The following is a 17,741-nucleotide window of genomic DNA, read 5'->3' as shown; positions in this document are numbered from 1 at the left end:
ACTGTACTGTACAGCTTTCCGCAGAGTGAAATTCACCATGTCTTGAAAGGTCTTAAACAATCCGCTTTTTATATGCGCTGCCACCACATATTTATAATCTCTGTATTGATGAACAACATCATCAGAGGTGTCACAATCGCCCAGGACCAAGACCTTCTTATACTTTTCAACAATTCTTTGTACATTCTCACTCCCAAAATCAATCTGTGATTGTGTTGTTACTGCATGGAAATCAAAGCTTGACTATTCCTTCAATTCATCTTCTGGGAACCTTCTTTCCATGTGCTCACAAAGAAGTTTAATGAAAGATAACATGGCTCACTATCATACTATCGGTCCTCTCTGCACAAAGCCATCAGATCACTTACTGTGTTGCTCTAAAAGACAGTGTCACCTAAGTACTGTTCCTTTATTTGGGCACTTTTTGCTCTTGCATACTGTACAGCTTTAACAATGGTCAAAGAGCTTTTCTGAAACAACTTGCACAAAGATGCAAGTTCACCCAGAATGTAATTCAGTGCTGCAAAGGAAATATGGTAGTTTGAGTCAGATAGTTTTTTGTAGCAATATTTAGCAATTGGGTCATTCTCCTCAACTCTTTCATGATCAAATTATTTGCGAGTAACCTCATAATTACACAAGAGTGCACCAACAACAAAATGCCTTGAAAGCCACTGCACTTCATTGAGTGACTGAAAGGAGACCACTTCACATTCAGTGACCAAAGCAATTTCGTCGAGCTTGGATTTCCTTACAGGTGAGCAGGAGAACACAGTGTAGACAGTCTTCAGTAATGTTTCCATTTCTCTGATCATCTGCACTTTTTTCCAGGCATCATCAACTCCCAAATCTTTCCTGTGTGCAACACAGTGCTGCTCAACTAGATGGGGAATGGATTGTTTAAGGCGGGTAGCAACACCATTGTTCTTTCCCAGCATTACTGATGCACCATCTGATGTGAACATCATTTTCATAAGATCCAGTTTATTGGCAGTGTAGAAGTCTTTTACAGCTATAGTGATTGCCTCTGCATTGCATGTACTTAGAGTTACAATCCCCTCAAAGACTGTGTTGTGCTCTGTTGTGTGGTTCTAAAAATTCTGGACCCATGTAATTTACTTTGCCACAGCAGTACGATTTTAGTATCAAAAGACCGATAATGACTAGTACACTAAGCATGAGCATTTTCGCTCAATTCCAGCAGCGTTTTCACCTCGAAATCGCCATTTTCGTCCTGCACTCGTGGCTCCCATTTTATACACGGCAGCCATTTTAAAAGTTGCCCTCACATAGGCTTATAATACAGTCAGATTTGATTCCAAGGACACGTACACCTTGATTGACTTTTCTCTGACCTGGGCAAGCTGGAACCATTGCCTCAGGGCAAACCTGTTTGGTCAGTCCCTCTCCCAGTGGCCGAATCAGATAGCATCAAGGCACACCATGCCATAAAACCCTTATTATCGCTCACACACCCTGCCTAATCTTGCTCACACCTGCACCTGCTCTTTTCTTCTTCTTACTTTACGAGGGGGAGGTGCCCGTTTTTATTGGGGGTCCACACTTATCTGATGTAAAATACTAGGCCTTGCCGGGTAATTTATTATGGGTTGGATGACATGAAATATGAGGTTTCATCATGACACTGTTTTTTCCTTTGTAGTGAAAACATGTGAATGACCAACCAAAATGTCAAGAATGTTTGCTTGAAGCTTAAAAAACTGTATATAAGGAAACCTGACTTTGCATTGAAACACAGTCTCCTGAGACCATACAAATCGTGCTGTTGTACTTCTAGGACACTTGTCAATTGGTTGCAGCCAATAAATTCGATCTTTGACTTCACCTAGAAGACTCTGAGTTTCTGTAGTCTGAATCAGGAAAGTACCCGAGGTCTTTGGGTGTACCCTGGCACCGCTGGGTTACCGGATCAGTACCGGTTCTGAAAAACCCAGTACCTCAGTTGGCGCCCAACGTGGGGCGATACCAGCGGTACCGGTCCAAACCTGAGGTCCGTGGGGAGCTTCGTGTGAAAATTCTGGAGGAAGGCCGCCACTTCATCGACCCCTGCATGTCGACGTGGTCCGAAAGTCTTTGTTGCGAGGTTCCCCGCTTCCCGACGGCTATGAAGGACTGCTGCCCTGGCTATCGCCCTGATTTGGACCCTTGATTTTTGGTAGAGCGAAACGATAAGACGAGTCTTCTGGTGACGTCATTGATATTTTCAGTTAAGTATAAGTGGAGCGTCTCCCAGTCCTTAGTTGGACACTTGGTTTGGTCCTTAGTTGGACACTTGGTTTGGTATCCCTTTGGGATCACTTTGATTTGGAACTTGCAAGTACCAAAGCCGAAGGACTCGTGTATTCACGAGACTATCGTAAACGATAATCCTTTGAAGTTTGAAGCTAGACTAGTGAGCGAAGATGCCTGGTCTTAGCAGACTTGGAAATTTGTTTTGTCTTGGTTGTAAAAGGGACTCCCGGTTGGAGGACTCATGTCCGGTTCCTCCGATTGGAACTCAACCTATGAACTATATGTGAAGCACGGAGTGGGCCCCATCACGTTTAATAAAGTATGGGTCCGTTATTCTTGGAAATAATTGAGAAAAGTTTTTTTTTTTTTTTTCTTGTAAATATGACTTACAACTAGGATCTGCAAACGGTTCTGTAAGTAAATTGCGACGGCGCTATTTATGAAAAATGGCTAAAGCGCGCTGTATTGTGTGTACTGAGTGTTTTCTGTTTATATCTGAAATGAGCTCAATGTGTGTTTGTGGGTCTTCTTGATGTTTACAGTTTGTTAAGTAAAATGTTGGTTAATTAATATTAAGTAGAAACTTAGAAAAAATCCAGAAATGAACCATGTGATGTGCTAACATAGCTATATGTTGCTCTTTAATTTATAAAATGAGCAATTGTGCACATATACAAAACTGCCGTTAAATGCTTAATAAATTAGAAAACACATTCAATAGATATAAATAGGGCCCCCCAAAAAAAAACGAAATGATCTATTTTCAATTCAGCCAGCACTTTCCCAGTTAAACATGGGTGGAATTTTGCATAACCTTCCTTTTAAATGAAAGTGGCGCAAAAAGTGACGCATTTCAAGTTAGGCTTATGCGCTTAGGCTTGTGAGTTAATGTATCCCAAATAATAGGCAAGGGATGCAGCTTGCTTTTATATGTGGAATTATCACAAAAAAAAGAATAATTGGGTTTAAAAAAAAAAAAAAAAAAAGAAAATTATTAATTATGGAAAAATTATTAAAAAAATAAGTGCCTTTCAAAATCGTTTTTTAATATTTATAAAGCTTAATACCTATACTATGACCTCCTAACATTAAAATTTAATTTAAGTTATGTTGCACCGCTAAAATGACATTTGTATGTGCAATTTTCCCTTGGCGCAGGAGCAAACAAGCTCATTTCCATAAAGTATAAGTTAATATTTTCAATGGCTGACTCATGGATTGTGTAATAGACATTCTGGTAATGCATATTATGCAAGAAAATTGTAGGATATTGATTTTTTAATGCCTAAAATATCAAAGTCGATTTTGGGCAAAAGCACTGTTTAAATTGCATTTTCTTTCATTCAGAGTACTTTTTAAAGTGTCTCAGGCTTCAGTAAATGCATACATTTAGGTTTGATATATATTTGCAGGTTGTGCCTTCTTATGATTCAATGAGTCAATGTGCCAGTAAAAAGGCTTGTTTTAATATCAAGGTTGAAGGTTCTAACTTCAGCTGGGCCTACTGAGACGTTCATTCATTCGAGGTTGATGAAATATGTACCATTGCATGGGATTGCAACAAGCATTTATTCTAACAACTGGTATGTGTGTTATTAAGGTTTGTGAATTATTCACAGTAAATGTAGTTTAATAATCTGGAAATAGAGATACATTTTTTTAGCGCCTAAAAAGGAATTTTTTTATTTTTTTTAAATAGAGTGAATTATTGCAGGTTAGAAGGAAAATAGAAAGGCCTACTGTCTTTGACAGATTCAGAGTGGCAGAAGCTAGGAGAGCTACAGAGGCTGGCTCAAGTCATGCTGCTGAGATGCTATCTTTAGTTTTCCCATAAACAATGGAGGAGGCTGTCATGTTGACACTTGTGACCTTTTAAATTAGGGCCTTGTCTCTGTAAAATGCAGAATGACCCTACGGGCCTCTAAAAGTGGGATTTCTGGTTTCTCCAGAAGAACATCAATACAATTAAAGAACTTAATTCCAAAGGGAAAATATAAAAAAAAGGGGTTTCTTCGAAAGTCCCAACATCATGTTAAATGCTCTGCAGAACTGATACATTTGTGTCTCCGCTCTAAAAAAATAAAACGATGCCTGCTAGTTGCTTTTATTTGACAGAAAACGAAGTGTTGCATTAAGTCTTAGACAGAAAATAAGATGCAGCCCTTTTCTCAAATTTTGAAGGCTACATGCCTTAATGAGAACGATTTGCTAATTAAGACTTATTTTTCACAGTGGAAATTGTAGGTGCCAAATTAATATGGAGTGTCAGTGTAACAATTTTTACTTTTAGAAAGGTAAAACTAAGGTGGCTTGATGTTGCGAAGTAACTGACAAGAGGGTAACAGTTAAGTAATGGAAATTTATTTTCATGTATTTGGTCCTATCATGAATTGTTCTTGCTGGTCCTGTATGTTAGAAGAGAAACAGTAAAGTTATATTTGACAGCAGATTTCCATTGCCTGGTGATCTCTGTCAAAAGGAGGGTAAGGATTTTAAACCTGACAAATTAAACAGGCCCAAATATTGGGTTTTGGGCTGCAGGTTTACAGTGCATAAAGTACATGACATGGTGTTGTGTGTCACCGGTAATTCACACATGCTATTGTTTTGTCTATGCTTTTTGTGCTTAATACACAGCAAGTATATCTGATGGCTTGACGTTTTGTGCGTTTTTATCATTTTTTATTTGTTTTTTGCATGTTTGTTGCTGCTTTTGATACTATTACAAGCTCCCCTGTGTTGTGAGGGGATGGTCATGACGATGCCCATCGCTACGCAACAGTTGGTTGAACTTGTTCTGGTTACTAAATTCCACAGATAATGATATTTCATGCTGTGAACATAAAAGACAACACTTCACCAGTGAATGTCTATTTGGCTATAATGGTATTGAAGGAAAATAAAAAGAGATATACAGGATCAAAGTGTGTCACCTGCAGTTAGTCACGTTACTGCCCCTTCCCTTAAAGGAACAGGCAGCCCTACATTTATGTATCCTTGATTGGACCTAAGGATGAAATTATAGATCTGTGACTCAAGGTGGCCTAATTTCTATATTACATTAGTTAACGATGTTGTGTTTCCTCAGTAGCATATGGCTTTCGTTCCTTAAAAGAAAACCAGGTTTTCATTTTTTCCTGAAGAAGGAACTGAAACATTAGCTAGGAGTACCGTATATGTTGTAGTCGCCAACGGTAGAGTTAAAATTTGTGTAACTTTGGCCTTTGTGTATCACCCGTACTCTCGGTGTTGTGTCACATGCCTGACTATCACCCAAATAATTTTTTTTGTTCTTCCTATAGATTTTTTCTTTTGTTACTTCCCCTGACCAATGTCGCATCATGCTTAGTTATTGAGATTTTAGCTATGTCCTAGTCCCATTTCTCTTTTTCAAATTCCTTTCACCAGTCAGACCTTTCATTATTATTGATGTATTGTTCAGGTTCACATTTCCAGACTGCAGTGATGTACCAGGGACCCCCATGTTATGTATAATTCCCTTTGGTATGACCAGACTGGTTTTCAAGAATTTGCCTTAGGCCTGCTTCAATGTTTTCCAGCCTGACTGTCAGAGTAGCGATAGACTGGTTAACTGACACAATATTACAGTATAGTAAGACAAGTTTTCCATCTCAATAGGAGATATCTTATGTTTACCTTTTTGAACATGACGAATTTTCAATGTCTATTTTAATTTGGTTTTCGGTTCCCTTCTGTTTCTGCTACTTTAATTTTTGGTGGGATCAGATGTGTCCTAATCATGCAAATATCAGGACCCTCTAGTTCTTGTCTTTTTGTTTGCACATTTGACTATTAGCCTGTGTATTGCATAGTGCACCTGATGCACAGTTTTTAAAGGAAGGTTTCTACATGTCCCTGATAATCGGTATCATGTGATTTCTCTATTGAGATGTTCTAAGGTAAGGAGGAACACCTAGACTTAATCATTGAGGAAAATATGTGTTTACCCCATTAGACATTGCCACTGTGTGAGGAAATCCATTCAGATAGAATTCTCATGTAGCTATAGATGGCAGAGAATTATGGAGAGAACCCAATTAAAGATGCTAGAGACCCTGTTTTGCCCTTCTGCCTTTGTCTTTGTATTTTATGCCCATGGTGTATGGCTACTCCTTTGAAGATTGCAGACCACCTGCTTGCAGTCCCCTTGTTAAAAACCATGAACTGTTTTTTTTTACTAAATTGAAGGAAACTAACAACTGTGGAACATTTCCTACGTCACTAGATTCTGCGGGTATCAAGTCATAATAACCTGCAGGACATTGATTTAAGCCTAATTCCCATTAGTGACAGCTACAAATGAAAGACGGACGTCTTGGCCCTACAGTCTCAGCACCCAGAAAGTAGCAAAGCTGGACAGCGATCACCAGCGCATGATATCGTACTTGCTCCATCAGACGGCGTTGGACATCACAAAACCAAAGTTTCAGTGTAAAAGAGCTAAAGAGAAGGATTCCTGTTGTTGATGGCAGAGCTGTTTTGAGGTTTCATTTCTCTACCTGTCATGTGCTGGTAACCTCTGACAGTGTGCAATCCCTTGAGCCCCTTGGCCTGAGTTTTGGCCACACCCCCCCTTTTCTTTGCTCCAACGGAAGAAGGGCAGTGCACCGGAGATTTCAAGTTTGGAAAAAGGCACTATATTGTGGTGCCCATGAAAGAGCAGCTTGAGCGTCCTCTGACACTAAATAATGAGTGTTGGAGTCTGAAAGTTCTGCTGAGCTTGAGCTATTTCCCAATTAATGGTGCTTGCGTCTGCACGAGATGATTTGTGCCCTTGATCAATGAAGAGCACATTGTTTGTAGTGTCTGCCACAGAGGAGAGACACTGGTGCATTGCTTTAAGACATTGAGACTTTTGAGTGAGCTGTGGGTGTTTGCCAGGAGGGCACTTCAACTAAGCAGTTCTTTTCTCACGAAGAGGCCTGAATTGAGAGGCCCATGCGAAAGAAAACAACAAAAGAAAATTTGATGGACAATAGAAGCCTGCCAGAGAGGCTTTTTGAACGGACTCTGGGCATAGTTGGTTTCACAAGAGGTTTCCGTGTGATTGTATAGACTAGGTGTTAGGAGACTGATTGTTTTGCTGGCATTGTTTTAAAGTACTATTCTGTTTAGTAAAAGCAGAATAAAGTCCATTTTCTGTGGAAAGAGTACCCCCTTTTCACCTTAGAGCATTGATGAGTCACCACTGTTCCACCTGAACATACAAAAATTACTGAAATGCAGAGGAGCCCTAAAAATGTTACTAGATAATTTTAGGATTTGCTTTTTGGTTAGGGTTGTGAAAAATTATTATTTCATTTGTAAATAGTGGTCACTACTTTCTCCCGTTGTCTATATGTTCTTAATAACGTGTTTTCTAGTGTCTTTTAAACATGACGTTGTCATTTATGGGTGGGATTGTTTTTCTCTACTCAATTGACTTCTGCACCCACTTCCCAACCTATGTCTTTTCCTACTATTGTTTCTTTGCACTCTTTTCACCCTTTTCCTGAACATGAGCAGGTTAGAAGATCAGAATTTGTAAGCAATTCTTTTGTACAGCTTCTGCATCAACACTAGTTAGTAGTGAACATCACTAATTGTTGGGTGTGTGATCTTATGCCACCTACTGCAGATAGAGGTATTCCTTATTTTGTCCTGCCATATGTGGCCTTTTGTGCTACTTCATGTTCGAGGAGACCTGTCCAGAGAGAGTTACCAAGTACTAGAATTTTGCTCCAGCAACATCTCCATGGCCTTATAAACATAGACCTTGACTCAGATTAGCATGAGAATAGGTTTATTGCCTATGTAAGGGCAAAAGGAGGGTTTGTGGTTCTAAAAATTCTGGACCCATGTAATTTACTTTGCCACAGCAGTACGATTTTAGTATCAAAAGACCGATAATGACTAGTACACTAAGCATGAGCATTTTCGCTCAATTCCAGCAGCGTTTTCACCTCGAAATCGCCATTTTCGTCCTGCACTCGTGGCTCCCATTTTATACACAGCAGCCATTTTAAAAGTTGCCCTCACATAGGCTTATAATACAGTCAGATTTGATTCCAAGGACACGTACACCTTGATTGACTTTTCTCTGACCTGGGCAAGCTGGAACCATTGCCTCAGGGCAAACCTGTTTGGTCAGTCCCTCTCCCAGTGGCCGAATCAGATAGCATCAAGGCACACCATGCCATAAAACCCTTATTATCGCTCACACACCCTGCCTAATCTTGCTCACACCTGCACCTGCTCTTTTCTTCTTCTTACTTTACGAGGGGGAGGTGCCCGTTTTTATTGGGGGTCCACACTTATCTGATGTAAAATACTAGGCCTTGCCGGGTAATTTATTATGGGTTGGATGACATGAAATATGAGGTTTCATCATGACACTGTTTTTTCCTTTGTAGTGAAAACATGTGAATGACCAACCAAAATGTCAAGAATGTTTGCTTGAAGCTTAAAAAACTGTATATAAGGAAACCTGACTTTGCATTGAAACACAGTCTCCTGAGAACATACAAATCGTGCTGTTGTACTTCTAGGACACTTGTCAATTGGTTGCAGCCAATAAATTCGATCTTTGACTTCACCTAGAAGACTCTGAGTTTCTGTAGTCTGAATCAGGAAAGTACCCGAGGTCTTTGGGTGTACCCTGGCACCGCTGGGTTACCGGATCAGTACCGGTTCTGAAAAACCCAGTACCTCAGTTGGAGTTACAGATCAGAACGTGAAGTAGAGGATGAGCATTTTTGTAACTGAAATATCTGTGCTCTCATCAATTATTAATGAGTGATACCGAGCACTGCAAAGTTCTGCCATGAAGTCACACTGTTGATGGCCTCCAAAAACTCAAAGGCATAGTCTTTGCTCCTCCAGCTGTCTGGTATCGTCACATACAATGTGACGTGGTCATGGATGTCTTGAACATTGACATGTTCATTTTGACTGTTACCAACACATTGTTGATGAGAATCTTTATCTCCTTAGGCATGGATCTTTGCGTTCAACTACTTCTAGTCTGTTTGCTCTGTCACTGGCGGTTTCCGTCAGCATGGTGCTCACTCCAAAACCCAGACTGGCAGCAGCACTTTTATTTCATAGGGTCACCAAAGCAGATTCATGAACTTTGCTACATAGATGGCATTTCAAGTAGTCCAGCTTCCAGCCATCACTCCATTTCTTCCCAGTAGAAAAGTCCCCTGCAATCTTTGCTTCTGCACATACTTTGCAAATCAGGCCTACTTCTGGATTGTATAGAAATAGCTCTCACAGTTGTACGCAAACCTTGCTCTGTGACTTCTGTATCTCAGTCTCCACAATTTCTTTCAGCCATTCTTCTTTGAACTCAAGACAGCATTTCTTCCTTTGTGGTGAAGCACTGCTCTCTGCAGAAGTCACAGCTTTTCGCTTAAACATTTGGGTGGCAATCAGTCTGAGCCTGCTATGCCGCAAAGCTTGCAACAAAAAAAAAAGAGGAACATTATTTAAAGTGGTTCTTATGCTATTGAATGCAATCTACCAGACAAGTCTGTGCTATCTCTTGGAAAATGTAGAAAGTAATTACCTGGGCCTTTCTGTTTGTTCTCACACCTGCCTGCAGATGTAACACAAAAAAAGGGTTGACGAATGTTGTTATGTTATAATGTACTAGGTGCATCACAAGTGAAATCAACCAAATAATTACCTTGTCTTTCTGCTTGTGCCTTTTGTACTCTATGAGTAGTGCTGTCAGAGATGCCTAGAACAGAAGAAAATGTGATTAAAGTAGGTTGTCATGTTGTGTAGGCTCTCATTATTCTAATGAGACTACTGGATTTTGAGTGGCAGAATCGCCTGCAGTGTGGGAGACTGAGTCTGACCCACTACAGGTGACACCTGTCACTCCAATCTGCGTTTTGCTCCGGCTAACTAGCAGTGCCTCATCTCTACCCAAAGGCCAGGATGATTGGGCAGCCGAGCGCATGATATAACTGGTTTCTCAGGGAAGCCGTGGTCACTCAGGTCCCATCCGTTTCTCTCGGTTACATTAGTCTCACATGCACAATGACAAACACAGGCAGTATGTATTTCAATAATGCTTTAATGAAGCGATTGCATCTTGGATAGCAAAGCACAGACTGCAACAACCAGGACGATACAGCATGACAAGATTAAAATTGTGACAAGGAGAGTAAAAGATAGAAATAATGCTACCATATTGTCACTAGGTTCCATAGACTAATTCCTACCTAGGCTATAATAGAGCACAGCATGGTAAGCTCTAATTCTGGCCTTCAGGTTCCCCTGGGAAGACGACATCCCCCATACCTGAGCAAAGACCTGAAGTCTGCAAAAACAGCTGTAGTGAAGCATTCGGCAATCAGCATACAATTGTGGTTCTCTGGCTGGAATCTCCCTCTAACGTGTAAGGAAAAGGGAAGTGTTTTTATAATAAAACAGCTGATGTTCTGAGAAAATCTCCCTACGTAAGGATTTGTGTTTTCTATGAATGTCAGAGACAAAACTTTATACCACGTTCACCGGCAACCTATCTTACTGCAGCCTTGGAAGAAGCACAGAGTGAGCAAGAATGTCTTGTTTGAGAACTGAGTGCTGACCTAGGCAAAAACAGTTAGATAGAGAGAAATGAAACAAGACCGTAAAAGTGGCTATTGTAACAATAATAAAGCAAAGCCGAATAAGATATATCTAGGTAAAAGTGCACAACGGCAGGCCTAGTATTCTAAAATAACATGCATGGAGCTATAACTAAAATGGCTGCACAACACCCTCCCCTTGTCGGTTGAAGGTGGTTAAAAGCCTAAAGATACATAAAGGCCATTAAAACTAACCCTAAGATATATAAGTAAAAAATGTCAATAATGACAAGTTAAAAGGACACATGAGCATATAAAAGGACAATTTAAAATATTAACATGTGGCATGAGAGGGACCAAATTTCAAGAGTTAGAGTCATTTTTATAATTTCCAATCGATTCTGGGAAAAAGGAGGGCAGAAAATCTTCCACTTCGGCAGGTGTTAAAGTTGGAAAGGCATCGCTGAGCAGGACCAAGGAGCAGTTGTGTTCCATAGCCTGAGTCTCAACCAAGGCGGCATTCCATGGTGTGCCCAATGATGAGTTAAGATCCATATCCTCCAGGAAGGGCAACTCATAAGTAGCTTCCCGTAGCACACGCACATGTCTGGTAATGAGCTCTCAGCAAGAACATCAACAGATCAGTGTCCAGTGAAAGCAAGCGCTGGGTAGAAGGACTAACTTCCATTTCATGATTGAAAAGGCACCAGTGGCACAGAAACACGTGCTGCACAAATGTAAATGACAGGGACCAGTCAAACTCCAATTGCTCCAGGAGTGTTGCTCCAAAATACTGCATCATGCGTTCACTACACAGCTGCACTGATGGGAGCGCTTTTGTTCCTTCTTGTTGCGACGGGACAGCCATTGCACATAAAAAATAGCAATAGCAAAACGCCAACTATTATAGCCAAAGTTATTGGAAATCCCCCGAAAATACTGGAGAATATTGAGTGGATGGCTGATGGTATTAAACCAACTATAGAGGAGAAGGTGTGAACAAAACCATGATAATCAGCCTTAAAGAAATTTGCGATTCCAGGTGTACTGGACGCATTAAATATCCATCCCACGAGTTCACCAAAGTGTTTCAGAAAGTTGGTACTTAAAAGGGACTGTATCTCTGCTGACGACCTTGCCGCCTGAATTGCATAGGTCTTGCATGCAGATGTGAGAGCCACATGTTTTTGAAACAATAAAGCCTTGAGTCTGCTCATCTTGTCAAAATTCACATTAGAAGTAGCAATATGAGGCCAAATGTCTGCAATCTCTTTTATGTTAGTGGGAGGAAAAAGTATGTTCCCGCAGCATGTAACAATCTTAGAGACCGAAACAACATAAACTATTCCGGCTCACATCCCACAACAGTCTTCACCATTGAGGAGCACATAGCTGCCATTTGAAAGCACCTGGAACATAGGTCTAATCAAGAGGACTGGAACTCCCTTCAGTTAACAAGCCAAGTTCGCTGCAGATGCGTTACACGCCCCATGCAAGGACAGCTGTTTACAAACCATGGAATGGCTGACAGAAGTCTTGCATTCAATACCGCTAACAAAGACTTCTTTCATGCCACTAAGACATTTGGATGCGAAGGGTAGTTCCCACACCTCATGGATGTAACTATCTCCTAGTTTTTCATATCTGCCTACTCGAATGTGTTTTAAACTGGATGTGAACTGTAATGTGGAAATAGGCAGATGAATAACCCCTTGTATTAACCACTCAGCAGATAGTATTTCAGCAACAGTAAAAGGCAACTTTTCTAACTTCTCGATGTTTACCATGACATATTTCACTTCTTTCTTAGCCATTAGTTGTTGTTGTTGCGTTAAATTCAAAGTAGAAAATATTTCCCTTGCACTGTTGCCAGGGAACGCGACCCGCCTTCAGTGTTTTAAGTGTCCAACCCAACTGAATAATGGACTTTAGTTGACTCTGCCCATGGTGTAATGAAGACATATCTATTTGTATAATGTCTATTGCAGAAGAAACAATGGGGGTCATTATGAACATTGCGGGAAAGACCGCCGACTGCTGTGGCGGCGGTGAACAGAATCCCGCCATTGGCGGTGAATGGAAACCCGCCATATAATGATCGAAAATCCCAACCCCGCCAAAACTTCCCACACCACCACTCCCCGCCAGGACACTGTCGGCGGGAATCCCGGCCCACGCCATCCGGCCACCACCAAGCACACCAACATCTCGCCCTCCAAATAATGATGCACAAATCACCTCGGCGGACATGGGCCATGGTGCATGGAATGCTGCGTGCAATTGTCTTGTATGTCTGAGTGTACTGTCCGTCACATGTTGGTCAATTTGCCAACTGTTCCTATTGTGCACGTGCATGACCTCTGTTTTCCATTTCTGTGTCGCCCTTCTAGGTCAGCGCCCACCAGAGGAGGGCACATTGGCATGCCATCGCCAAGGAGGTGCGGACCCTGGGGGTGTACAACCGGCGGAGCACCCACTGTTGAAAGATCAGTGAGGCCCAGCTGGGGAAGTCCTCCCAATGTGGAAAGGGTGGCCATCGGGCACTGACCCCGCTCCTGGGTATGGCGTACCCAGATCTGAATGGGCGCTTGAAGGCTGGACAGCAGTCACAAGGGGGTGAGTACTCATTGACCATACTTTAGTCTGGAAGGATGTCTGGTGTGCAATAGGGCACATGCTGCTCAGAGCAGGGAATTTGACTGGTGTCCATCAACTGTATGTTCCCCAAAGGGTGTAGAGGTGTCCCTGTCAGGTATCACCTACCTCCGCTCCAAAAGTAATTCAGGGGTTGGGTGTAGACCAGAATTCTGGTCACTAGTCAGGGGCATGGCCATGGGCATAGTGTACGGCGCTGCCTGTTGGGTGTGTTTGCTGGGTGGCTGTATGTCTGGCCATTCTGTATCTGCATTCAGCTATTTACAAATGTCTCTCCTGTTTTGTCTCCCCATCCCTGTTCTCTTGTGTTGGTTTGGTACAGCATCAACATCTGGCGAGGGAGCTGTGGCAGCGGCAAGTGGGGAGGCAGCGGCCCAAAGATCCTCCGAGGCAGAGACAACAGATGCCCAGGGGACCAGTGGGTGGGAGGGCGAGGGGACCTCCACGGGGGAGGCTACTACCACAGGAGGTAGTGACTCTGAGACCTCCTCCGATGGGGGCCCCCCAGCGGTGGCAGACCCTAGTGCACACACCACTACCGTGCCCTCCCTTCTGCTCCCCACCGAGTTGCCCGTGCCTGTCCACCGACATAGGTGGGCATCTCCTTCACCCCAGGCACTTCCTCCCCTGCCCCAGTCAGCCCTACTGCCCTCACAGAGGAGGCTATTGACCTCCTGAGAACCATCTCTGTAGGGCAGACAACCATTGTCAATGCCATCCAGGGGCTAGCATCAGAGGTGCAGCAGACCAATGCCTATCTGGATGGCATTCACAGCTCCGTGTCTGCCCTACAAAGATCTTTTCAGGCTCTGGCCACCTCTCGGACGGCAGCCAGTTTCCCTGGCCATTCCGTCCCCCCCTCCAAACTCCTCTACCCCTTTCAGCACCCCACTCCCCTCACCTGTCCAAAGCACACATTCTGGCATGCAGGCACACACCTCAACACACAAGAAGCACACTTCAAAACACAAGCACCACACCTCCCACCACAAGCAATCACACTGCCAACAGACACCTATACACACACAACGTCCAGTTCCCCCAATGTGCCCACCTCTTCCGCCTCCGTCTCTCCCCTCTGCATCCACACCTTCATGCACTGCACCTTCACTCACTGTTACAGCTCCTCTTCCTGCACTCACCACAATAGCAGACAGCCATACATGCACCACATACACCACACCTGCACTCACCACCTCTACTGTAGTTGACACATGTAGCACACTCACCAGACTTGCTGACACCCACCCAACATACATCCACACTAGCTGTCTGTCTTCTCCCACTGTGTCCACTCCCCTACCTCCCAAGACACACACACGCACCAAGACACCTACCCATCAGACATCCACCACACAACAGCATGCTGAGCAGTCACCTGCACCCACTACACGCACCCCTACACCCCATACATCCACTCCCTCTGCCTCCACTCCCATGCCCTCATCCGTGCCCACCCCAATTGCTCCCAAGAAACCTTTCCTCTCCCGTGCTGACCTCTTCCAAACCACTGCCCCCCCTTCTTGTCCCCAAACGTGCTCACCTCCTTGCCCTTTCAGCTCCTTCCACATCACAGCCCACCCCGGTCCACCCTTCACATTCCCGTGCCCCTTCCCCTGAGATGAATAAGGCCAGGTCTGAGCCTAGGCCATCCAACTCCACCCGAGCCAAACAGCCCCCACCCCCTCCAAAGGAGAAGACCAACCCCCTCCACCCTCCAAAAGAAAGTCAAAATCCCACCCCCGCCCCCTCCCCCCCTTCTGTGAGGTGCCTGGATCCCTATATGGTGCCCCGTTCTGTGGAGTACCCAACACTTGTGGGAGTCAGGTGTGGGCCGTTGTGTCCCATGACAATTGTGAGTTGACGGACTGGCCATTGGCCCTGTTTGCACAGTTTGACTTTGTGAGCTTCTTTTGAAAGTTTCTGTGTGGCCTGTGTTTGGGCTGCACGCAGTTACACCCTGGTGTTTGTTTATGTTTTTATAGGTGTGGGGCTTTTGTTTATACTTGGGTCAAGTTGCCTTTGCCTTTGGTCGGGTACGTCCCTCTTGGTGTGGGGTGTATGACTTGTGCTGCTGGGAAGAGTTGGGGGGCGTTGCCTGATTGGTGGAGTGGGTGGATAGGTATGTAACTGTGCCCTTTCCTCCCTTGTTTCGTACATTGCGGTACTTACCGTCAGCGCCTTCGTCTGCGGTCTTGGTCGTGTAGGTATATGGCAAGGAGCAGTGCTGGCATGATCTGCAGCTCTCTATCCATGGCTGCACGTTCTCTGGTACTCCGGTACGTGGTTCCTTATATTTGGTTCATTTCCGCCTGGCTTTCTGTGGCGGTGGTTCCCGCCCCGGTACTGGCGGCGGAATGGTGGTTCATTATTTGATGGGTGGGTTAGGCCTTTCCGATGGCCTGTGGGCGGACCTTACCGTTGTCAGCGGGACTCCTATCCTGGCAGTGGGTGGTTCGCGGGATGCGTGTGTTTTGTTTGGATCATTATTTGGCGGTCCGGACCGCTCCTCTGTTGGCGGTTTCTACCGCCACCCCCGGTGTAGCGGAACGGACCGCCATGTTCGTAATGAGGGCCAATGTTATTTAAGGTGTATATCCGGTCGGACAGGGTGTTAATCCCATTATCAACAACAGCTAATGCCTTTTTTTAATTTTCCTGTCTACTTGCCTTAACCGGGCAGCAGCTTCTTGTTGTGAAAGCTTCCGATTACATTATATACTTCATATAAGAAGCATTTTCCTGGTTGTTTTCTGAGGCCTAAGCGGAAGTCCTGTAAGTCTGTGTTTTTAGACAGGAGACACAGGTATTCTCTAACCGCATCTAGTGAGTAACTCTTCAACCATTGCTGGCATAGTTTTGCTACACTGTATGTTGTTACTATACCCGCGTGTTCGGACGATATATAGCGAGGGTCCGGCCTACTAGTTCAAAAACCCCCGAGGAGTTAATAAAACGTTTGTGACACCCATTGGTATCTATTGGCCACAATAACCACCCGCCAGGACGTGACAGTGAAACATTAAACGTACCATTCTGGACCCATTCATCGAGCTGATCTTCAGTTGCATTTACATATTTTTGCCATTTATAAAATTTCGCAGGTGTAGGAATAGGGGGCATGTTCAATACCTTAATTTTTGCTAAGCCTAAACAACTCGTATGTTGCACAGTTTAATTTAGGAATATAATTTGAACAGGTATCAGGCATGCTCTAAATAAAGCTTCTTTTCCCAGTATTTGCCAATGTCTAGTTCCCCGTACACTTTTTAAGTTAATCCACTTTAGCCAGTATTTTTAGCCTTCTATAGTCAACTGGGAAACAAAGGAATCTGAATAAATACATTTCGTTTTTGTTAATAAAATGCGTACATTTTGTGTTGGTAGCAACTTAAAATAATGCGACTCAGCATTTTTGACACTGTGCCCAGAAAAATATGTAAACTTTTCAGAATAAGTTTTGGAACTCCCTTGTGGTGGAGTTGGACAATGTTCCCATTGCGTATAATTAAAAACAGTCTTTGGGGTACTCGCTCTATGGATGGAATGGTGCCCATAATAATTATAGCAAAACATATCACCATAATTCTCTTTAGATTGATAAACATCTTCGTTTTTAAATACAGTATAATACTATAAGTCAGTCATCATAGAATCAACTGTTTTCACATCCCAATCATCAGAAACAACTCTTGGTATTATTATATAGTTCAGTGGTTCCCAACCTTTTGATTTCTGTGGACCCCCACTTTAACATTAATGGAACCCAGGGACCCCCACCGAATCATCATGGGAATCCGGGGACCCCCGCCTGAGTCATTATTGGAAGCTGGGGACCTAATTTGTCAATATTTGTTAATATTTTTTAATTTTCTAGGCTCTCGCGGACCCCCTGAGAAGGCTTTGCGGACCCCCAGGTTTCCCTGGACCACAGGTTGGGAACCACTGATATAGTTAATTGAAAGTTTAAACACATTGGTATTTGAATTACCTCCGTAGAGCGGTATATATCGAATGTTACTTTATCCCAAACAATCCCATCAGAAATTTGTATAGCGGAAATGTTCACAAAGGACAAGTCTCCGCGAACCTTGTCAGAAGAAAAATATGGTTTTAGGACCTCATCCACCTGTTCAACTGTTGATTTTTCAGGAAGAAAATTACCATGTATTAATAGAAAGAATGTGATTACAAACCCAATCCAAAGCAGGAAAGCTAGTACAGTCAACGAAAGCCACAGAAAGTTCCATG

Source organism: Pleurodeles waltl, chromosome 5 (genome assembly GCF_031143425.1).
Source record: "Pleurodeles waltl isolate 20211129_DDA chromosome 5, aPleWal1.hap1.20221129, whole genome shotgun sequence".
Lineage (NCBI taxonomy): Eukaryota > Metazoa > Chordata > Amphibia > Caudata > Salamandridae > Pleurodeles > Pleurodeles waltl.
The sequence above is the reverse complement of the archived record's forward strand: the minus strand, read 5'-3'. Positions refer to the sequence as shown.